The 24,131-nt window shown below is 44.9% G+C and overlaps 1 long non-coding RNA gene across 1 annotated transcript; it reads left to right on the forward strand.

The window, feature by feature from the left end:
• The first annotated feature begins 291 nt into the window (after nucleotides 1-291).
• Nucleotides 292-21,290, forward strand: LOC111091097. The gene is made up of 6 exons (XR_005373894.1): nucleotides 292-508; nucleotides 15,203-15,338; nucleotides 15,578-15,799; nucleotides 19,204-19,317; nucleotides 20,034-20,126; nucleotides 21,111-21,290. It is a non-coding gene; the product is annotated as an uncharacterized LOC111091097 (long non-coding RNA).
• Nucleotides 21,291-24,131: the final 2,841 nt, after the last annotated feature.

Raw genomic sequence — 24,131 nt, forward strand, 5'->3', positions numbered from 1 at the left:
GGCTTAGATTCGCTTGTATCCGGCATACACTGCTTCCTGGCCAAACAGTCTGTTTCTGTGATTAGTGCAATTTCATAGCTGGACCAGAAAAACAAGGCTGAAAACCATCACTATAAAGCAGCAGATGGCTTTGCCACACCTTCCCTGTAAGGGCAGCGCCCCCCCTCCGGAATGGGGTTTTCGCTGCCTGCCATATAGGATGGAACTTTAAAATTGGGATGAGTTCAAATCATTTCCTGGGTATAGCTCCATAAAGCTGTTGTTATTTTCCCCCCTCTTCCTTCTCTAGATTTTAGACTGAATTGATAATAAGCTTTGCCTGGACATGACTTGTCACACGGAAGAGATGTGATTTATACACGGAGATACAAGATTCTCTGTATATGCTCAACTGAGCCAGCTTTTGCTTGATGATACAACCACGTTGGATTGGCTTCATGGAGAGTGAGATGTATTTACGTTTTCCCCGGAGATTGTTAACCAAGATAATGTGTATTTGGGGCAACAGGTAAACTGTGACCCATTTCCTACCCGCCCCCCACCCCCGGTTTAACTTAGAGGTCCAATTTCACACAAAGGGAATTTTATTTTTCTAGTGTAACATTGAATTAGGCTGTAGAATTTGCTGCTGTAGGATATTAAGAGAGGCAATTAACCTAGGCTATTTAGAGGGAAGAATTAGACACTTGCTGTATCTGAATAAGAAGAACATCTCTATTTTCAGGAGCTGCTGTGGAATAGAAACCTCCAGACTTCCAAATATGGTGCTTGCTAAGCAAAGTGATTATAAAATCAGGTCAAGAAAAAAAAAATCCCCTGTAACACACAATATAAAACGACATGTCAAGTGTGGGGGTGGAACTTCCTTGAAGGCCACTGCCGTTGGACTTAGGACGTATTTTATTCTAAGCATGGCAAAATCCACCTGGCTGCATGCCCTTCCTTGTTCAGTCTGGCCATTCCTCTTGGGGGAATTCTTGGGGTTCAGTAACACTGTCGGATGCTCACGTTGTTACCGAAGCTTCTTGGGAATGGTAAATAAGTGTCCACTCTTGAAGGCCAACTAAAATCCCTAATTCAAAAGAGGTAGAGCAAACAATACACATTGTGTTTCCAGGGCATGTATTTTGGGGGAATCATACAATTTGGGTAAATTATTCCTGAATTCGTGTTAGACTTCAGATGTGTTGTTAATTCTGGTAAGTAAAGTTTGTTCGAGGTTTGGATTGCTAGAGACCAAGGCTCGCAATCTTTCAGAAGTTGTAGGAGGGTGGAGGACACCAGGCTGGTCCACAGATAGACCAGAGACCAAGAATGAACTTTGATCTTAAAACCACAAAACACAACTTTGGGCCTCATTTTACTAACTAGAGATGAATTTACCCGAATGAGCTGGTTTTAAAACATTCCTTCCTCCACCCCCAAAACCCAGTTCTACCAATCTATACATATCAAGGTCTTAACAGGAAACAGCTGAAACAGTCAAATTAAGGTAGTTCAAGAAAAATCTAAGGAGATTTATTTATAAAAAGGATGGTTCGTGGAAACCAGAAAGGATAGGAGGAAGAAAGGAGACTGGAGTTGCAACAATTGAGCTGTTACCACGCCTGGGAATTAAAGGGTGCAAGGGAGGAGAGGTTGCCCACCAGTTATTAAAGCCCATAGGAAGAAAGAGTTTCCTTGAACATGACCTTCAATGAAGCTGTCGGTCATCTCCAGGAAACCTACCAGAGAAGCAGCCAGGGAGGTAGTACCCTGACCTCGTTTTCCTTTCTGCCTTCCCCTGATTTCCTGTTAGGACTTCCCATTGGCCAGACAGGGAATGGGTCCCATTCTGCTGATGTGGTCCATAAAGGTCAGAGTAGGGGGTAGGGAATACGTCTCCACCAAATGGGAGACACACTGCACACTAACCTAATTTCCTGAGTGAAAAGAGAGTCAATCCAACAGACTTTTACTTTCCTTATAACACTCAGCTGAGACCAGCCACACTGCAAGAATAGTAGTTAGGAGCAAGCGGGCATTTCCGGAAGGAGGGGCTTATGTGTGAAGATTAGGTGCAGCGGGAAGACAGCACAAAGGGCCTAGGAGGACTTAACAGCCAGGGAAAAATCCTTGCCCGAATGGGTAAAGGATACAACTTGAGGTGGGACAGCAGAAAGGATGCCATACACAGCAGTTTGTAGTTGGAAACAGCATCACAGAGTTCAGTCCCCTAATTTTACTCTGGTAGAGACCGAGGCTCAGAGGGGTTAAGGGTTAGCTTACGGTCAGAGGGGAGTCATTGAAGAGTCAGAGTGCGAATTTTAGTTCCTTAATTTCCCATCCACTCAGCTTCTCTCTGTTCCACACAGTCTCCTGGGCAAATATCACCAACGCAACATTTTGCCAAGGCTCCTATTTACCTCCAGTGGCTCTTCTTTGTCTGAGCCACATTTTGATCACAACTTCCTGTGTTTCAGACAGAAAAATATACGAAAGTGTACTTGGAAACTACTTAATGCTCATTACATATAGTATCTATCTGTGTATCTATCTACATCTATCTATTGAAATCCCATCTAACACTTCGAGGTGTTAGGATAGTTATAAGGGAAATAATAGTCATGGTGTCTGCCCTCAAGTGGTTTACCAACTAAATTGTTTGATGCTCGGCCTTGATCAGTATCCTCCCTGTTTTCTGTGGTGTTTCCCTTATTCTTTTCCTGGTCCCATGGCATGTCTTACTCATGGAATCTTGTCCTCGTTGAGTCTTTCTTTGGTTCTGTGATGCCATTTTCTTATTTTCCCCCCTTTCCTTTATTCTTGCTCAATGATCCTTCTTTTCTCTGTGGGTTTGAATGTTGGGGTTTCCTGACTTCTGCTCCCAGACCTTTGCTCTGTGGGCTCATTGCCTGAGAGGAGGGGATTTTCCAGTAGGGAACAGAACACAAAACCTCAAGTATGTTGCACTTATCACTGATTGACCTGTGATAGAAGAATCTCCAATACGGAGGAGTTAGACGTATATAAGTGATACGTGTGCTTCTGCCATAGGAACAGAAACCACCATAGCAGCAGGAAGCAAGAGCTATGTTGGGAGTCCCTCTAACTATCTGATAATTATTGCTGGAATGCATTGAAATCTCCCTTTGGATCTGAAATGCTCTCTTAAAAAAAATCATTATGGCCACAAGACCTTGGAACTCATGAAAGTTTATACGGAAAATAGAGATATTAAAGAAATGGTCTGAGGTGAAGAAACCAGCTTCTACAAAATTATAAATGATGCATTAAAGTAAGTTAAACATGAGATTGAAATCCCACCATTTTCTGCACTGAGCTGTAGACCTCGACCGATTGGCCCAGTAATAAATAAGGAAGTGTTTTTGGTACATGGTTTGCATCACAGAGGTATAGGTTTCCTCCTTTTTGACGTTTCGGAGTTACGCACAGTGATCCGAATGCCAAAATATCTGATACAAGAGGGCTGGTGGTGAGATTCACACGAAGAATCAAGCTTTGTCAAATCGAAATCTCACAATAAACCTGGATCATCCTTCTAACACAACTGAGATCTTCCAGAAGCTCTCTGCAATGAGACACACAACTGTAAGCACAGAGTGGGAGCAGCGGAGCAGACCCTGACCCAGGAGCCAAGATCCTGATGCTTGTCTCGCTGGAAATGCACTTCTCCACTGGCCTCTTGGGGACCACAATTTTCCTGGATTTTACTTCTAAGAGAGGACGCTGTCTTTGCCAAGCCATGAAACTTTAAAGGAGATTACTAAGCTTAGCTGCCATTTCAGGATTCAGACATTCGTTCCATGCTCTATTACCTGGAGAGAGGGAAAAAATGAGACAGACTTTTCATGTCCATAAAGTACAACAGGCATTAAAGCTAATGGACAGAAGGAGAGGTTCGGGCTGTGTACTCACCTCCCGCAGGACGGATAGGCTCTCACCAAATCTAAGGGAAACACCACACAACTTTTGGTTGTGCCTTTGCTCATGCAGAGGCAGTGACTAGCTAAATGCACCCATGGGAGGGGGCACGATTACGATCCCCTGGCTTCATCTGAGGGTCAAGCTATACAAGTGGGTGCTTAGAAGAGTCAGCAGGTCTGATTAATATCCTCTAGGCAGTACTTACGAGGCATTTTTGGTGCATCAAATGGCTAATCATAAAGTACAGTGGTGCAATTTGTATTTTTACTGCAGGCCAATTAAGAAGGGGGAGAGAGAGTGTAAGTAAGATGACATGTCCTTGCAAAGCAGAAACAACAGTCATAGCGGCAGGGGGTGGGGTGGGGAAGAAAGATGCACAGAAAGGAAATAGCCAGCCACTTAAAGCAGTTAAAAGGGTCAAGGCATCTCATGTCTTGTTGCCCACCCCCTGCCAGCAAACTCTCTTTTCCTGCTGGTTTGTAGGACAGTGGAGATTTTCAAAGGGGAATAATTGTGTCTTAACACATGTTCATCCAGACAGGGATTGGCAAGTTTAAAATCAAAGAGCATTAAGAAAAAAAAAAAAAAAAAAGTGCTGTTTGAAGAGGAAATGGTGTTTCTCAACATTCGTATGAGAGTTCTCTGAGGCTTGGGTTCTTGGGTTTTGGGGTTTAGACTTCCCTCCTGTGTCGGTTTCTATTTTGCCTTCATAAAGCCAGGGAATAGGCCCTTGGAAAACTTTTCTCATTCGATTATTACTTTTTCCAGTCTTCACTAAGGGCACGGTTTTGAGTGTGGGTTATAAACCTGGCCCTTTCTGTAATGTTGGGGTCGTGGATCACTCCATGAAATTCTCTCGGGGCAGCTCCTCCCCACGCTGCTGCTTAACCATTATTCTCTTTGGGCACCTGGGACTGCTTGAGAAGAGGAGTAAGCAGAGAGCGATGAAGGAAGAGAGAGGGTAGGGGGCAAGGGAGCCTGGGGAAATAAATCAGGGGTTACTTTATGAAGGGAAAGGAAGAGACACGAAGGAGAAAAGGCAGGAAGCAGGAATCAATGGAAAATGTTAGTGATTTCAATAATCAAGAATAACATCATGCCATTTAAAACAGATGATAAGAAATAAATTCATAAATACTGCTGACTGCCTGGAGGGGATGAGAGGAGAGCTGGATGGGGTAAACATGAGAAGCTTGGGACCTGTCCAGATGTATTTGGTCAGTAGGACATGAGACTAGATCCTGGGAGAGGAAAAAGCAAGTAGAAGACATTTTGTAGGGCAGCCTGGGTGGCTCAGGGGTTTAGTGCTGCCTTCAGCCCAGGGCCTGATCCTGGAGACCCGGGATCAAGTCCCACATCGGGCTCCCTGCATGGGGCCGCTTCTCCTTCTGCCTGTGTCTCTGCCTCTCTCTCTATCTGTGCCTCTCATGAATAAATAAATAAAATAAAATAAAAAGAAGTCATTTTGTAGGTAAGTTGGGTCCAAAATACTACTAGTGAAAAAAAAAAAAGAGGGGTGTAGTGAAGGCAGGAATAAGGCTAAAATATTCATTGTCAGCTGACTGTTTAAGTTGATGGAATTCCCTGGATGTTTCTCACCCATCTCCTTTTCTTGGCATGTTCTGTTTTTCACTTCACTTTTTACCAGGCAATGTTGAGCTTTTTCTTTTTGCCTGATTATAAAAAGGCAACCCAGGATCAGCCCTTTCTGATCCCGGTCCTGTGCTACTTGGCGAAGATGGTATCTGTCTCACATCCTTTTCTGGGTTGTCCCCCCCCAATCCCCCAGCTGCCTGCCTAAGTCACCAGCAAACTGTGGGTTCTTCCGGGTAAAACAAACAAACAAACAAACAAACAAACAACAACAACAACAAAAAACCAGAATAGCCATGTGAAAAGTGAGCTGGGTGAGTGTTAGCTACTCCTCACAATCCCGCTCTCAGTTTGCCTCTGAGAGTGATCTTGGCTAGTTCTAGCACATATGCAGGACTTCGGTGAATAAACAATCATTACCAGGCAAGAGCAAAACAACACAGTACATCTAATCTATTCTATAAATCCCCTGAAATCCTCTTAAGGTAGTTTCTCCTTTTAGAGGCTCCAACTCTAACTTCAATGAAGAGTTCACTTGAAACCCTACTGAATTCTCTAGACAATGTTCTCTTATCCTTAAGGTCAGCAATAGGCAACCAGAAAGCTTTAAACTGATGGGTGGATATAGGACTGTTTAAGGATCAAGACTCAGGGGACACCTCTGAAAATACAGCTCTCGGGCCTCTCTAGATATTTTTTACTCTGCTCATGCGAGGGGAGGGACGTCTCTAAAACCTTTTAGCCAACTCACATTTCTTGAATTCTACAAATTTCACCAATGATTGCCCATTTCTAATATCCATTATGCTCATTAACAACCCATTAATTTCCCCTATGAAAACCCATTTCTGAAATTCAGTATGCTAATTAACTAAAGTTTTTTTGTTGATTAGAGATGTGGATTACAGGAGGGCTTTTAGTAATAGCCTCTGGAGTGGCCTTTCCGATAAAAGCCTAGCTGACCATGCTGGGGTATGGATTCCTGATTAGAACAATTGTCTCCTTCTAGGGTGTAGCCTAAACTGTAAAGAAAGAAAAAAAACAAAAACAAAAAACAAAAACCCATGCACATCTCTATTATACTATATTGCTAAAGTATTTAGTAAACTATGGATATAGGTGAATATATGTCTTTATACAGTGTACTATAAATTTAAATGGCCATAGAGTACTAATTGTATGTGGATCATAAAAATTAATTCCCTTTTGTAGGACATTTAGGTTGTTTCTGGCTTTTTAAGTAGTAATTAATAATATGAACATCTTTATTTTTATTCACCTTTTGGTTCCTTTTTTTTTTTTTAAGATTTATTTGTTTGAGAGAGTGGGGGAGAGCTAGTGACTTGCATTGCATTTCATGAGAGAGTAAGGGGCGGGGAAGAGGAAGAGGGAGAGAGAGAATCTGAAGCCGACTCCACGGTGAGTGCAGAGCCAGATACAGGGCTCCGTGTGGGGCTCAATCTCACGACCCTGAGAGCATGGCTTGAGCTGAAACCAAGAGTCAGACCCTGAACCAACTGCCCCGCCTAGATGTCCCTGTTTGGTTCTTTCTTTAAGGCAAATTCCTAGAAATGGAATTACTGAGTCAGAAGTATATAGGTTTAAATCTTGATATATGGTGCTCATAGATTTTATTCTGATTTAGGGCATATGGGAATGTGCATTTTCTTGGGTACCTGTCGATATTTGGTATTGTCAATATTCTTAATCTTTGCTCATGTCCTGGTGGCCTCACTTAGTTGCATGGCCTTAAATTCTACCTAGATGCTTATGGCTTCCAAGTACATGTCTGCAGGTGCAAGAGATCTTTGGAACTTACCTTATAGATCCAGCTGACTATTTGACATCTCTATTGAGATTCTTAGTAGGTATCTTGGAACTGAACCCCTCAATCTCTCAAAATCCCCAAATTTGTTTCACCTGCAGCCTTCCCATCACTGTTAATGGCTACTCCATCATTCTAGTTGCTTCAGTCAAAAACCTGATGCTGTTTTGACTCATTTTTCAGACATCAATTACATCTAATCCCTTGCTACCACATGGCCCAAGTCACTGTCATCTCTCAACTGGATTATTGGAATTGTCTGCTACCATTGTTGTTCTGCTTCCAGGGGAGTCTAGTCTCAATGTGGAAGCCAGAGTGATTCCAATAATTTGTGAGGTAATTCTGAATTCTTGCAGTAGCTCGTAAGACCTAGGTGACATTGCCCTCTTCCCACCTATTTCCACACTTACCCTGCTTTCCAACCCCTCTGGTCACGTTGGCTTGCTTGCTGTTCCTGAAGGACACCATGACTTACACTGGCTCAAAGCTCTGCCTGAATCACTGATCGTTCTATTTAAAATGCTTCCTGTCCCACCCTCCAGCATCCCTTATTCGCTTTTCTAGCTTTATTTTATTTCATAGCATTTCTCTAGTATATTATGTAGTTTACTTAGTCATCCTGTTTATTGCTTATCTGGACCCAATAGAAGGTAAATGTCACAATGGAAGAATTTTTTCCCTGTTTTCTTTATCTCTGGATCCCCAGCTCTTAGTACAATGCTTGTTACATAATGGACATCTGACAAATATTTGTTAAGGAAATGAATGAATCTGATAGGTAGAAATCTAATCTAATTTTATTTGCATTTTTTGATTATTAGTGGGTGATATTTTAATAATCTTTGTGTATAGAGGCTTTTCTGAGCTTAATAATAAATTCACAAAGCATGCGGGAAAACACTGATAAATTTGACTGATTACAAATTTGAAACTTCTGCATAGAAAAAAATTCCTATCATGAACAAGACTGACAGATAGGAAATCTACTTGTAACACGTATTTCGGAAAAGAGGTTAATAGACCTAATACACAAAGAGTGCTTACGAATCAATAAAAAAGATGAAAGCTACAAGAGAAAAACAAGGAAGAACTGGCCACTCACAAACAAGAAACACACAGAAGCATCTGAAAATGTTTACCATCACTTTACTCTTTCTTAAATGAGCCTTCTTTAAATCAAAGAGAATTTTCATTTCCTCTTGCTTTCAATTTCATCTTCCCTGAATTTAATTTCCAAGAAACTCTTATTTTCTCTAACAACCACAGTGTATTTCCAGCTGCTTTTCTCTTAGCAAATAGAGCCCCATATCCTGCCTCCCTCAGTTTTATAATTGCTTTCCCCCTTCTCCCTTCTTAGCCTCCAAAATACTCTATTATCATGGGCAAAACTCCCCAGAGCTGTACTGCTGGGTACGATGCTTTGCCTCACCACCGAAGAAGAATTGGAATGTGAGGACCAGTGCTATGCTTATATATGTAGTAGCAGTTCTATTACAAATATTTCAAATCACACAAAATGTGCACATTTGCTATTTCAACAACGATAAAGACCTGCTTGACTTGCATAGCATTTAATGAGCAGCGTGCCAGGAATGCTGATTGACGATATTTGGCTATTGAGTTTCCTAAGTTTATTTTGTACAAAGTTTGTAAACTTACGCTCTAAAATTATTTTTCTTTTGTGCGTGCCAAAGGCAGTATCCTTGTCTCCTTTTGGAATGAGCATTGTGTCCTATGTAGAGCTACGTATCTCCAAAGACAAGGAGAGATAAAATAGGAGAGACTCATTAATCAGGAAATGCAGGAGTGGAAATAAGTAGCAAGCAGAACGAACATAGACTACTAAGGCCGAGAATGTTTTTGACACCTTGGTAATGAGAGAATCCTCTTGGCAGACACCTACTCTCCACTTTAATTGGACTACCCCAATATTTCCAGAAGAAAAGTGTGATAAACAGAAGAATACTACCATCTTTCTCCCCAACATGTCCTTGTCTAATCCCTAGAACCAGTGGATATGTTACTTTACATGGCAAAGGGGCTTTGCAGATGTGATTAAATTAAAGATTATCAGATGGAGGAGACTATCCTGGTGGGCCCAATGTAATCATGAGGGTCCTTTTTTTTTTTAAGATTTTATTTATTTATTCGGCAGAAAGAGAGAGAGAGATTGAGAGCATGCACAAACTGACAGAGTGGCAGTGAGAGGGAGAAGCAGGCTCCCCACTGAGCAGATCTAAATGTGGGGCTCAATCCCAGGACCCTGGGATCATGACCTGAGCCAAAGGCAGACGCTTAACCGGCTGAGCCACCCAGGCTCCCCTACACAAGGGTCCTTTTAAGTAAAAGAGAAAGGCCGGAGAGTCAGAATCAGAGAAGCCAAAGTTGGAGTGACGTGCTTGCTGACTGGGGACCACCAGCCAAAGCACACAGACAGGAAGCCTCTAGAAGCTGAAGAAGGCAAGGATCAGATTTTCCCTTTGAGCCTCTGGAAAGGACACAGCTTTGCCAACCCCTGGACTTTAGTTCCATGAGGCCCATTTTGGACTTTTGACCTCCTGAACAATAAGATAACAAATTTGCATTGTTTCAAGCTACTAAATTTGTTGTGATTTGTTACAGCAGGAAGAGGAAATTAATACAAAAAGAATGAATCCTGTTTTATTATTCCACTGCTTTTGCTCATCTCTAATGATGACTTGGAGTATCTGGAAGGTGCGTTGGGAAGTGAAGGTCCTCTCAGGTGTGCCTTCCATTTGGGATCTCATCCTGACACCCACAGGTGCCAAATCCGGCTGCACAGCAGAAGCACCTGTGGAATTTTTAGACGCTACCATGCTCAGTTCTTCTCCACATCTCATTTTCCAGCGTTGGGGGCCTGGTCTTGAATACTTTATCTTAGGTTCCAGAGGTGACAGTGAGATTAGGAAACAGGGTTTCTGGTAGTTGGAGGTAGCTACCGCTCTGGTGCCCAGGCTGTCTCTACTGGCAGGCAGACCTTCCCGAAGGAGCGTCCTCCCGCTGAATGTAGGTAGGTCCACTTGTCCTTACCCCATCACTTCTGCAGAGCAGCCCAGGTGAACCAGCTGGAGCACTTCTAAACATCTCTCCACAACCCACTCGGATGAAGTGCATGTTGAGAAGTGTGCGGGTCTTCCGGCCTTCAGGAAGATTCAAGGAAGAAGGGTTTTCCATCTTGGGGGCTGGGCCACATATTGAATATGGGCTCACCTTCAGTGTTGTACTGAATTCACTTATTTGGAGACGCTGCGTCACGCGGAAGAGGGAACTTACCATCTTTGTAGACTTTGTGGACATTCTGTATTACATGTTTAGTTTCTCTCTCTCTTTCCTCATCTTTCTTTTTAATTATAAAGGACAGAATAAAAGAGAGAGTGTAAGTACATAAAAAAGTTTTGTCTTAGGAGAAATCTGGCAGTAGTATTATTTGAAAGGAGTAGCAATTCTTTTCAGTGTCGTCGCTGGTTAGGGACGGATCAGGACAATGCCTAGGAAGGGTGGTCAAAGAAGTTGGCTCCACACATACTCTTGTATAATATAATATCACGGTGCTAAATGCACTCAGTGACTGGGAAGAAGAATGGAGAGTTGCCCAGATGATTAAAGTGAAGCCTAAATAAATGGCGCCCTCCCTGTTTCAAAGATGTGGAGGTCAGATCTGCAGGAGAAGAGCTCCTTGTCCTCTCTGGGTATGAATGCCCAGGGCTGGGGAAACAGGGCAATGTTTTGCTACCCTGTGGCTTCCAGGACCGCTGGAGAAATGAAAAGACTTGTTTCCAGAGGGGAACCCAAGAATGTAGATTGGAGGCGGCATTCAGTGCCTGCCATGGAAAGGGCAGGGAGAAGGGATTCCAGGAGAAGTTATAAGGGCTATTTTTAGTGTCTGGCCAGGGGCCTTCAGGGCTGACCAGTTTATAGAATTGATCCAGTCGGTAGATATGTTTAAGAATGGTTTAGAAACAAGGCATTGGGGATCCCTGGGTGGCGCAGCGGTTTGGCGCCTGCCTTTGGCCCAGGGCACGATCCTGGAGACCCGGGATCGAATCCCACATCAGGCTCCCGGTGCATGGAGCCTGCTTCTCCCTCTGCCTGTGTCTCTGCCTCTCTCTCTCTCTCTGTGACTATCACAAATAAATTAAAAAAAAAAAATAAAAAAAAAAGAAACAAGGCATTGGGAAATTTAGAATGAGAAAAAAATATTCTTAGGATTTTCTTTGGTTCGGGGGAAAAACCTTCTAGATTTGTGACCTATGTTTTCATGACGTTGAAAGCTTTCCTAGACTTCTTTTTCGTTTACCCCAAACTTTGCTTCTTGGACAAGTCTTTGAAGAAGAATAGAAATGGAACAAAAGTAGGGATTTCATTGGAAGCTCCCAAGATATGTTACTTATCAAAGTGGATAAATGTGTTATTATCATTCTCCGCCTTGAGAACCATTTATTTGCAGGAGAGAATGACACACTTGTTGGTTGATGGCTCTGTTACCATGGAAGCATATAAATAAAAAATAAGAAAAATGTTTTAATCCATTAATTTTTAGATCTCCTATACCAGCCCCCCTTTCCCCCCGAGGTGTAGCACGGCAAAATGAAAACATAGCCCTGACCCAGGTCATTGTTCCAAGCAGTGCTTGCAAAGGGGGCAAGGCCAGCCCTTCCACTTCTCCTGCCTCCCAGCTTGGCCAGATATGCATTTTAAATGCACACTTTCAGTGTGAATAGGTTGCCTTGGGTACATGAAGAAAAAGCAAAGCACTCGGCCTGTGGGCCTTGGCTGAATAGCTGTGGGAAGCGAAATCGCTTGGGATAGAATAGGTGACCAGGCCACAGTCCAGATTTCCAAATGGCTGCTTTATCCAATCCTTGAGATACCATAATAGGCTCTGCCTTTCTTGTGGGTGTAACTGGATAGAAGTTGGGATAGCACCAAGACAGTTAAGGAGTATAAAATAATACCCATTCCAGGGTTATCTTTGGGCTCATATTCAATGTGGTACTGAATTCACTTATTTGGAGACGCTGTGTCACGCGCAAGAGGGAACTTACCATCTTGCTCAAGATGAGCCCAGGCTTTGAAGCCAGGCACACCTGTTCTTTCTCTTCTTGTTCTGCCTCTAACCAGCTTGGTAACCTGGGGCAGGTGCCGAATCTCTGTCAGCCTTGACTTCACCAGCTCAACAATGGGGGTTGTAACTCCGGCACCACGGTGTCTTTATGGATATTTGTTGACATAACACTGTCTCTGTACCATGCTCAGCATCTTGCTGGGCTCTCCGTGAGTCCCTGGTACAGTGTAACTATAAATATAATCTTTGCTGACGTGTACCAAATGTGTTGTTCTGCTTAGCACACCCCACGTGGAAGGGAGGGGCCTTCTGGCCCGGCAGCAGGATTCGCAGGGCTTCTGTGTTCCTCAGAGAAGGCCCCCAAATCCTTGCTTTTCTGCTTACAGCTTTATTGGAAGCTGGTTAAACACCACCCTATTTCACCTTAATACCAATGTAAATTTGAAAATATTTCACTGAACTCTCCTTAAATAGATGCACATCCTCCTTTTTGGTTTATTCAAGAGATATTTGTGGCGTACCTACACACACAGGCCCGGCCTGTGTTAGGTGCTGGAGTTAAAACAAGGAATGAGGTAGAAATGGGTCTGCATTTACGGATGTTACAATGTGGTGGGGACAAAAAAAGACCCCTGAGCGGGCAATTACAAGGTGACATATTCAGTGCTGCGGCAGGGGAAGGTGCTGCTGGAGCATTTTGCTGGGGCGCCCAACCCAGGTTTTGGGGGGATGTTGTCTCTGGAAGTGGGATCATTTTTAGAGCCGTCTCAAGGCTGGAGGCCTTGTGGGCTGACTTGAAGTGCTGGAATCTGTTCATTTACACCTTTACTCATTCATTCACTCACTTATTGAGTGTCTGTTGAGTGCCTATTAGTTTCCCAAATTCCGTGGCAAGCACTGGGGAGAGTCCTCGGTAGAACATTCTTGCAGGGAGCCTGCTTCTCCCTCTGCCTATGTCCCTGCCTCTCTTTCTTTTCCTCTCTCTTTCTGTATCTCTCATGAATAAATAAATAAAATCCTTAAAAAAAATGAAGAGAGGAATTACCCAGCAGGAGAAGTGAGAGACGCTAATGGACTGGCCAGCTGGAGGACGTCAGACGTCATCCATCCTGGGGAGGGGTTTGGGCTTGAGCCAGGCCCTGAGAGGGAGTAGGAATCAGGTGAGGCAGAGGATGGTGGTGTGTGGTGAAGGAGAGCCTGGTCCTCAGAGACACGGAGGAGGTCAGATGGCTGGAGGGTAGAGGGGGAATAGGAGGAGAGGCTGGACCTGGAATTATCTGGAAGCCACAGAGCAGCCCTGGCTGGAGGGAGGCATTCCTAGTCTTCCCATCCTTTTTAGGCTGGATGGGCTTGAAACCTGGTTCGCCCTTCTCGCCATTACCACCTCAGTTTTTCAGTTGGGTTGGGATTGAGTGTGGCTTTCTCCAGGAAATTAGGATTCTCCTTCCTGGGGGGCTGCTACAATGTGTTGCCCATTTTCCCCTTCAGGACCAAAGGATTTATTCCCAAACTTTGTAGGTGCTGCTGATAGACAGCTCTCCGTTTCTAGCTTGCCCTGGAGATTGCTTCAGCTGGAGAGAGCCACCCCACCCCCTTCCCAAGGTAGTCCACAGCCATTGACTGATGGGAATAGGACTACAAAGGCTTAAACCGCCTCTCCCCAACTGCTCACTACTCTGCGGGGTCATCCCAGCTTCAGTGCTCCCTGTGGGGCTGCCTGGGGTCTTTATTGGGACTCCCTTGTTGCCCAGTGTCTCCCTCTGCCCACCCGTGCTCTCCTTCCCCGCCCCTCTATCGGGGATATGACCCCAAGGGCACCCCTTAATGTACGTTTTTTTCTCAAAGTTGGCTTCCCAAAGAACCTCACCCGGGACACCCTCAGAAGTCAACCCCTAGGAGGCCAGAGTACAGATATATGAACACCACTTAATAAAGACAGACTGATGTCCAGGAGAGCAAGGATTTGGTTAGAACTGATAGGATTTGTCAGTGAGGAGGAGGATCACTCAGTCCCAGGTAGAGAGCAAAGTGGGTCACAGAAATCTCCCCGCCTCAAAGTCTTGTCTAAGGAAGGGGAAGACTCGACCAGTTGAAATCTGGTCTGATTCACAAGGCCGTCCCTTTTGTGGAGCCAGATTCGTTGATAAGCTGCCACCGGGAGATGCTGTTAAACCTGCATCTGAGAGCATATATTCTGATTTCATGTTCACCAACTCCCTCTGATTATGGGCTGACTTCCCCTGCAGGGCCGCCTAAGGGGAGAATTAGGTAGATGAGTTTCCACTATGGTTCACATGGCACATCTAATTTTTGTCGGAAATTAATGCTTTGGGATTCTGGTTTTATGAATCATTGTTATTCTTCCTCTACGTCTGAGATGGACTTGGGTCCACTCTTGGTGTAGTGGCGAAATCGGGCCTCGGGCTGGAAGGATCTGGACTCTTTGGGGACAGCCAGCTGACCTTTCCTGGAAGCCCTACACTAAATCCCTGTGCTCTGAAAAAGGTTTTTTTTTATTTTTTATTTTTTATTTTTTATTTTTTTAAATCCACACCCATATTTTTGAGTCTGTTTGGACTGATCCATTTATTTTTATTTTTATTCTTTATTTTTTTTGCATCGTAGGCTTAAATTTAACTGACTGGCTTTTATTAAGCTCATAAACTAAAGGTACTTTAAGTATTGTTTATGTTCAGGGGATGTGGTTGTCATGATCTAATGGATCTTTTCTAAAACATTTTTTTCTTTTTTCATATTTTTTTCTTAAAAAGAGGTTTCAAGCAAGCAGCATATCAGAGTGATGGGTGAGGGGTTGAAGGTCAGCGAACAGGATTTGGATTCTGGATCTGCCGTTGTCCTGTCGCTTGGGAAGGTTACTCTCTGCTTATGCTACAACCTCCTTATCAGGTTGGTTGGGGGTGATGCAAGTAAAGTGCTCAGAACAGTGCCTGGCGCATGGAAAACTATTATACAGAAAAAGTATGATAATCACGCACATCTCAGCTATTTCTATTGTGCTCCAGAAGCTTTGTATCAGGGGTCTTTTGTGTTTTATAAGTGCTAACACAAGTAAACCCCCCATGCTCCCATCCCAAATAGATTTCCAATTTCTCTCTCTCTCTTTTTTTTATAAATTTATTTTTTAGTGGTATTCAGTTTGCCAACACATAGAATAACGCCCACTGCTCATCCTGTCAAGTGCCCCCCTCAGTGCCCAATTTACTGCTTTTCAAAAAGCAGTAAAGCAGATTTCTCAGCTCGTCCCCCTGTTGGAGAGTCGGGTCAGACCGAAGGGCTGGAGCAGCAGCGTCTGTGAGCGCTGGTCGCCAGCAGCTGGGAGAGAGCTCTCCGGCAAATGTGCAAACGTGGTAAGTTTGTGGCATGTGACATCGCTTCCCCTCCCCATCTCTGCCCAATTGCATTTTTAAAAGTAATGCAGTTAATTTTCATGAGTATTTTAAGCTCAAATTAGATCTCATATGGTAAACACTGCAGAAGCTGAGAAAGATCTTGTTAACAAAGGCAAATTACTCAACTTCCACAAATCTGAATCAGACCCACAGAATTGAGACGGAGCCGGAGTACATGCCCACAGAATTCATGCCGGTTCATTTCTGCAGGATTAAAGTAAATGCTGGTGCTCTAAGCTGCCAGAGGATCTGTGACCGTGGCATCTAATTGCAGCTTCCTTTAAACCTTGAACAGGTCAATGGAGGCACGATGATCTCAGGGATAATTTGTCTTTTATGTATTTCTATGGTGTGATAGATAATCCCTTGCTGCAAAGGGTCCTTGTGGGTGTCAGTTTTCTGTCCCTACCTGTAATAGAATAAAGAACTGATAAATAGGTGATTCTTTATATCTATCTCTTTTGTCCTGCATAATGTGGGCCAAGAGTGAGCCCGCCTCCATTTAGGTAGCAATGGGGGCATTCAACCCGTAAATGATTCTGGGTTCCCTTATGTCGTGATTGGACTGAACAGCGTGTGCAGATGCATCTGGAATCTTGCTACACCGTAATGACGGTGATGAAGAGCCAGAGAGCTATTTTCCACTTTGCATCTTAAGTCCTACTTTTCTCTGCTTGCTCCTGGGGTAGCTACGTGCCTCATATGGGGTGGAGTGAAGAGATGTGAAAAAAAAGCAGTCATGCCATCTTGAGATGCAGGAGCCAGGGAGACAAAACACAAAACAAAAAAACCTCAACAACAAAAAACCCAGCTTTGTCCGTTTTTGAACATAGTAGGAGTCCTCTGCTAGAGGGCTGACGGTCAGGCGGTCAGCAGGGTTTCACAGGGAAAACACAAGAGCCTAGCAGTGATAGGGCAAAACCCTGCCCTAAATGTTACAGGTGTGCTGAGTATGGATAGGGTTTCTGCTCTCTTGACTTCATGGTCTTCTGCCTTTGTCACCCCCACCCCAGGCTCTTCCTAGGTTTGAAGTCCTGAGGGATGGGGATGCTCCCAATAGCCAAAGTGTGCGGAACCTTCGTTGAGTGTCCTGGTGTGGTGTAGTTTAGGGAAAACTCTCCCCTTAAGCCAAGAATGTTTCCCCATCCCCGTGCCCGGTATCCAGGGTGGCATCTCTGTAGGCCCACCCATGGCAACTCCATGCTGGACAGCAGCAGAACCAAGCAGATTGAGCACCCCCACTCCACCCACCCAGCCCACCAGTGTAAATGCGAGTCTCCGAGTGTCCCAGCTCCTTCCTCCCCACAGGCAGGATGCACTCTCTGCTTCTGGGCTGCTTTCCTTTCCCTCCTCAGGGCTCTTTATCTCTCTCAAGTCTGTGCTGGACAAATACCTTCTTTGGTTCGGAAATCCATTTCCCTTCATTTTCTCTTCCTGACCTCCCTCCCTCTGGCTTTCTTTCTGTTCTAATCATTATATAATTCAGGTAGATAAATAGCCCAGACGTAAGCTATTTTGTAAGTAAATAAGAGAGTCCCCTGGAAAGGTCAGCGATTGTGGAGAATTAATGGGCAAAAACTTCAAGGAGGAGGTGGACCTTGAGTTTCTTTTAATAGAGTAGGAGGGCTGGCGTTGGCCGATGGAAGGAGGAGGGATGTACTGTGTTGAAGAAGATGGTCCAGCGATGGGGAAGGTTATGGTTTAAGAAGCCCGGGGTTGCATCCTGGCCTCCACAGTTACTTAGCTCTGTGACCTTGGGAAAGTCACTATAGCACTCTGAGACTCAGGCTTCTTACTTGTAAGATAGGGATCATCACACCTGGCTTCCACCGTTGTTATAAGACTATAATCGACTCATTTCGATCGTTATGGGTTATTATATGCTGATCCCTATGCTAGGTGTTAGGATGAAATGGTCCTAGTCTTTGCCTTCCAGGAACTCCGAGGAAAGAGAGACAAATAAGTGAAGAAGCATATAATTCAAACTGCATTATGAGCCATGAAGGATGCAATGTAATAATTATGTCAGTGGTTTTTACCGAGGGGTCAGAGAAGGTTCCTGAATAATGTCTGTGTGGCACTCATCATAGCTCCCAGCACAGTGCAAAATGAGATCTCAGTAGTTCATTGTATCCAGGGGACACCTGCACGAGGACAGGAGACGTTGGGAAGGGCTGCGTGGTGGCAACAGGGATTGTCGTACCAGTGGACTTCCCTCCCTGCCCATCGTGCCCTTTTCTGTCAAAGGGGATAAGTTCACAGGCAACCTTCAGGAGGAGAGATCTGCCCTGGAATTTGCTGGTTCACCCTGTGTCCTTGGCCAGAAGACCCTCTCTATGGCCTTAGCTTGCTGTCGGTCTATTCCTGTGTGGAGGTGAAGAGGGCGCCCGTGAAACATCTCAAAACTTGGGAAGAACGCAGCAACTGTGGAGCAAATATTAAGAACGTGGTTACTGGACTTTGAATCGAGGGAGTATTTTCCTCTCAAGTGCTCAGAGGAGAGATGGTAATAGGGTTTGGCATTATTCTTTCTCAGGAGAGAAAAAACAATACAAGGGCATTGAAGATATTTGCTAGAAATTTCATGAATAGAATCAGCCAGTCCTTTCACATAGGTCCTCGCCACCAGTTTAGTACGTTACCACCAGGCCATTTGCTTGAGGTGGACATTTGGGGGCCACCTCCTTCTCTGGCTACTTCCTCCCTGTGACTTCCAGGCACAGCCTGGAAGGAGGTCTTGTCTGGGTTTGTTGTCACCTCCCTACCGGGGTTAATTAGACAGGGCTGCACTGTCTTCCCATGATAGAGGACTGGGAAGCAAAGTGAAGATATTTCCTTGGCAGCCACAGCTTCTTAACCAGGACATTAATTTAATATAAGGAGGCCAGAGGTCAAATATTTTAAAAATCCAATTTAGCCCAGATTGTAACCAAGGTAGGGGATATTTTTCTTCTTCTTTTCTTCTTTTTTTTTTAAGGTTTAGGGAGACCAGGATAGGAAAGGGTGAATGGCCAGGATTTTCCATGGGATATTCCTGAGAGACCTTGTAAGAGGTGGATTCACGCCTTGGTCAAAAGTGGGTGTGGCAAATGCCAATAGACCAACAGAGAGTGCCCGAGGTCTCAGGAGCCTCAGGTGAAAGGTGGGTAGGGCAGATCAAAGGCTCACTCAGGGGATGATTATTATTTTTACATTTGGTTAAAAATTGACAAACTAATTGCTGAGTCCATTGTCAGAAAACTGGCAACCCATTAGGGATGATTGTAAGCAATTTTCTCTATTATTCTTAATGAGATGGACACTGGCTCCTGTTCTGTATTTATTGCTCAGAGAGAAATGAAGGTTTTGTCTCTCTCACTCAGAGCCAGAGAATGATGCATCAGGCCGGCTCTGGGCAGCTCCACAGGATGCAGGGCTTTCCTCTCCTTCCTGACCTGAGCCCAGAAGACAGATGATTTGTTTGTCTGACTGCCCGAGTGAGTCCCTTGCTGCCTCTTCATTTTCCACCTTTTCTCCCTTCCAAACACCCTTCTTCCTCCTGGCCAGCTCTCAAGATATCATTAATCTAAAAAACAAGAAAACAAACTTGAATAGGAAAACAAAACCAAAATTCTTTGGGAAGTGAAACTTTACTGTCAAGCTAAAGCTTCCTGGAGTTTAGGTTTTTGGTGGGGTTTAGGGAGACCAAAATATTCTTTAAAAACCATTTAGAGTATTTCCCACTGTGAAATATCAGAGGAAGTGCTTGTGCATCAGTGGAGTGTCCAGAGTGTTGAGTATGAAAGAGAAAGTGCCTGCAATCCCTTCACACTGGGGTGTTACACCCTGGCCTAGTCTTCCAGAGCTAGCCTGGAAAGAGTGGATAGTCATGAGTCCCGCTCGAAGGCAGGGTTTCCCACACCAAGTCACACCCCTAGGTCCCCATCTCATTTCCCACATCAAGTCAGGCCCCTGGGTCCCCGTCAGGCCTGGACATTGTGTTTGCTCTGCACGGCGATGTGTGTGCTCGGTGATGGCTTCCCCTCACGCTTCATTCCCCCATGGCCCTCTATGACTGGGATGCATGTTTTAGCAACAAAATGAGATCTGGTTTATCTGGCAGATGTGCAGATCAGAAAGTACATTTTCGTGGGGCTCTCTCCCTCATTTGAAACCCATTTCTGTGTCAACTTCCCACTGTTTGTTACATCAGGAAGATCAGAGGAAATGAGAAAACAAAATGGCGGCCTAACCAGTTTACATGAGCAGTTTTCATCATTCTGGTGTACTCTTGGATGAATCCTTGGTAATTTCTTCTATTAAATAAAATGCCCAACTTTGCTTGTTTAGTTTTGCTGGTGATTGACACCCATAGCTATAAAACATGTGGCAGGCTTTAGTTATGCCCCAGAAGATCATCAGCTTTGAGTGTTGGCCTGCTGTTCCACTGTCGGTCTTTGAGACATGGAAAATGGTCATCATAATTCCTCCCAGGAAGGCCTTGGCGACCGTACTGGTTTCTGATTTCTGCTCTAACAAATGATCACAACCTTAGGGGCTTGGAAACCCCACAAATTTATTATCTTACCGTTTTGGAGGTCTGAAGTCCAAAACGGGTCTCACCGAGTTAAAATCAAGGTCTCAGCAGAGCTGCGTTGCCTGGAGGCTCTAGAGGAGAATCTGTTTCCCTGCCTTTCCAGCTGCGGGAGGCCTCCCAAATTCCTTGGATGGAAACTCCTTCCATCTCCAAAAGCCAGTGGTCCCTTCACTCCTGCTTCTGCTTCCACCATCTCCTCTGAAGGGCCCCCCTGCCTCCTTAATCTTAGGGGGACCCCTATGATTGCAGTGGACCCACCAGATAATCTGGTGATAATCTTCCTATCCAAGGTCCTTGACTTGATCACATCTGCAAAGTACCTTTCACCATAGAAGAGAGCATATTCAGATTCCATGGATAAAGATGTGGATATATGTATTTTTTTGGCCGGGGGTGGGTGGGGAGCTTTATTGTGCCTCTCCCAGGAACAAAGGGCAAAAACCAGCCAATCAGTTTTTTTTTTTTTTTTTTTCAGCCAGTCAGTTCTTATAAATAAGCAATAACCAATACTTTTTTGGACTCCTCTCCCCTTTTTTTTTAAAACCATTACTTCCGGTCCCATATGGTATGACTTGCAAATGGCAGCCCACTCATTGAATTCCTGTTCCACTGTACCCTGTGATTTATTTCGTGTGTATGAAAGTATAGTCTTTTCGTAGGATGAAAAATTTACTTTCTGATTTCCTTTCAAAGGTCAAGTGGCAAAGAGAACTACTTTTAAATGCAAGGTACCCACATGGAGCAATTAAGGAGAGCTATAAAGTGGTATGGATTTTCAGATGTGGCAAGGGCCAGACACAAATGGAGGACAATTGACTAAGATATTAGCTGATTTAGGAAAATCCACATCCTACCTGTGGGAGAACCCTTACGTGCATGTATATTTATTGTGATTCATTAAAAAAACTCTTCTAAACTGTCCTATCCTTCAATTTGCAATTTGCTTCTCTTTGCAGCCAGACGTAAACAGCGAGAGCCAACCTCTGTGGTGAATTCTTGTCCCCGGCTTCTCTTTGCTATCCTTGGGCGCTGCTCGTGACTTAGAGCCTCCTTTCCGGGATGTATTGAAATTCTATATTACGTTAAAGGATGCTCTGTGATATTTGATCTCTCCCAGAACAAACTGGCCTGATGTGGTCACAATGTCCCTCTTCAGAATAACCTAAGACGCTCTTCTCTTAAGGTCACTCGTGATTGTAGGCCATCCCCCTGGAGATTTGGCTCTTGGCTATGAGCCTGACCTTTGGGGTATTTCTAGATTTCCACGCCAGTCTGCTCTCCCTGTGGTCTTGGCCCGAGGGAACTTTCTCTTCAGTCCTGGTTTGTCTGGAGAGCCCGGCCTGATGAAGCCCAGTCGCTGCCCTCCCCTTGCCAGGGCCCAGAAACAGGGGGGGTCTCTTTGGCTCCCCACCCAGGGGGTGGTGGTGGCTGAGTGATAGCCCAGTGGGTGGCCAGAAGAGCTCAAAGACCCTCTCTAAGCTTCATGCCTACACCTTGAGGCACAACCATCACCCCTCTGCACCCCTTGCTGTCGCCTCCCGTGGCTCAGTCAAGCAATACAGGGAAACCATGAAATACAACCTGTCGGGCCTGGCACCTGTTCAGGCCCTGTGGCCTACGTGGAGACAGCCTGCCCATGCTGGCATCTGGGCCCTGGCCTGGCAAGTCCAGAGCATCACCCATCCTCACTGTGGCCCGGACAGGACCCGGTGACAGGTAGCCACAGAATGCTGACCGAGAGAGGCAGAGAACAATGGGGAAGCAGGAGGCCAGGCCGGGAGCAGCTGTGTGGGTCAGAAGGGAGGAAAAATCAGGAAGTGCTAGTGCCCATGATTTCTTTTCCTTTGTTTCCTTCTCTCTCTCTCTCTCTCTCTCTCTCTCTCTCTCTCTATTTATTTTTGGCTCATTTTGGTCAGGTTCTTCTCTACGAGCGAGGAGAGCTCTCCAGGCTTGTCAAATCTTCTGATTTAGTGCATTTTTCTGCTTTAATGAATCGTTCCATGCTACCGTCTGAGGAGCCTTTTGAAAGCCTGGCTTTGGGGTAAGAAGTCAGCAAAGAGCACCGGCAGGGACCTAGTGGGGTCTGTGGTTTGGGCTGGTCCTCACCGCTGTGTGCTGGCCAGAGAGCGCCTTGCGCTGCCTTTGGCTTTGTAGAAAACCAAGGCAACGTGCTAATTGGTAAACATAAGGTATTATTATTATTTTTTTGTTATTTTGTAGCTTCGTCGTGTTGGAGAATTCCCCAATAGGAGAATCTTCTACGTGAAAATTGAAAATTGCTTTGAATTTTACTCAGTGGTTCTCAAAATGTAGTGCGCTTGGAATTACCTAAGGCACTGGGTAAAATGCAAACTTCTAGGTCCTCGGCCCTGGGTTGGGCCCCCAAATTTGCATGTTAACGACCTCCCAGGTTATTGGGATGCAGGTGGTGGGCTCCCAGCTCACAGAAAATGAGATCCTACGCTTGGCCTTAGCTCATCACGGTGTGATGAGCTCTCACTCAATCCCTCCTTACACGTTTTCACATGATATAATTTTCTCAAGCCAGCAGCCGTGTTTTCGTGCATTCAGGAAGGGGCTCCTGATAGTGCAGTGTACCACCTGCATTATTTTCAGAGCTTTGGGTCTCAGGTTTATTCCCGGTACAAAGATTGAAGGATGATGTGAAATCAAATACATTTGTCTGGGAGTTGAATGTCTGTCAGGCCCAGGCATTGATTCCTGGAGCTTGAGTTCTCAGTAAATGTCTTTCCAGGGAGAATTCCAATCAGGATTCTAAAGGTTATATGCAATAGGCCTGATTTCTGAGCTTTCTCTGGGGAGACTGCTTAATTTATAAGCAAAAGGGGGAGAAAATCCGCTCACCACCGACGCTTATTTTATAATCAGCACACAGTTCCTATTTTAGGATAAAATGCTATGTTGATTAGTGGTGTGAACTAGGCTGAGTCAGAAAATGTCTCCACGCAGAGGATCTTTAAGGATGAAATATTTGCACTTTCGAGGATGAAAAGAGAACAAAATGAAATCTCTGCTGAACTGTGAGGAGCTGGGCCCAGGAGCGGAGCGGGAGGTCTGCGGGCGCTCTTGCGGAGGCCCATCGCTCGGGGGCAGCATTGCACTTCGTTGGAAAATGCTCTCTGCGGCGGGCTGCCCTTTAAAGGAAAACACATCCCAAAGTGAGCAAAACTAAAAAACCAGAACATTAGCAAGAACCAGAAAACCAACAACACAGAGCCCAAACTGTCTTTGTTGCACTGTGCCATCGTTGCTTGTCTTGGTGCACAGAGTTTCATATTGTAGTATTAAGACTCTCCAGGGCACACTTTCTCGGTCCATTAATACACTCTCAGGGGTGGTGGATGATGCAGTGAGATTATTTTTTCCTTTCTCCCACTTTGTCTGGCTCTCCCATCTCATCTCACTGTTCTTGTCTTGCTGCCAAGGAGCTACTCTCCTATCTACTTCCCTCCAGGAAGAGACGGACTGGCGGCTGGCCGTACCTTGGAAATGTTGGTCATTTGGGGAGGCCTGGTGGACGTGTGTAGAGCTGGCTGGAAAGCTCCCCGCCTTCTTCCCGGTGTGAAACCAGGCTCACAATCTGTGTGATTCTGGGATAGTCCTGGGGATCGTAGTTACTTTTATGTACCTGTACAGACACACTTTTACGGGAGTCAAACCATCATTTTATGGAGAGTGATGCAAAGTAGGGAG

Source organism: Canis lupus, chromosome 19 (genome assembly GCF_011100685.1).
Source record: "Canis lupus familiaris isolate Mischka breed German Shepherd chromosome 19, alternate assembly UU_Cfam_GSD_1.0, whole genome shotgun sequence".
Classification (NCBI taxonomy): domain Eukaryota; kingdom Metazoa; phylum Chordata; class Mammalia; order Carnivora; family Canidae; genus Canis; species Canis lupus.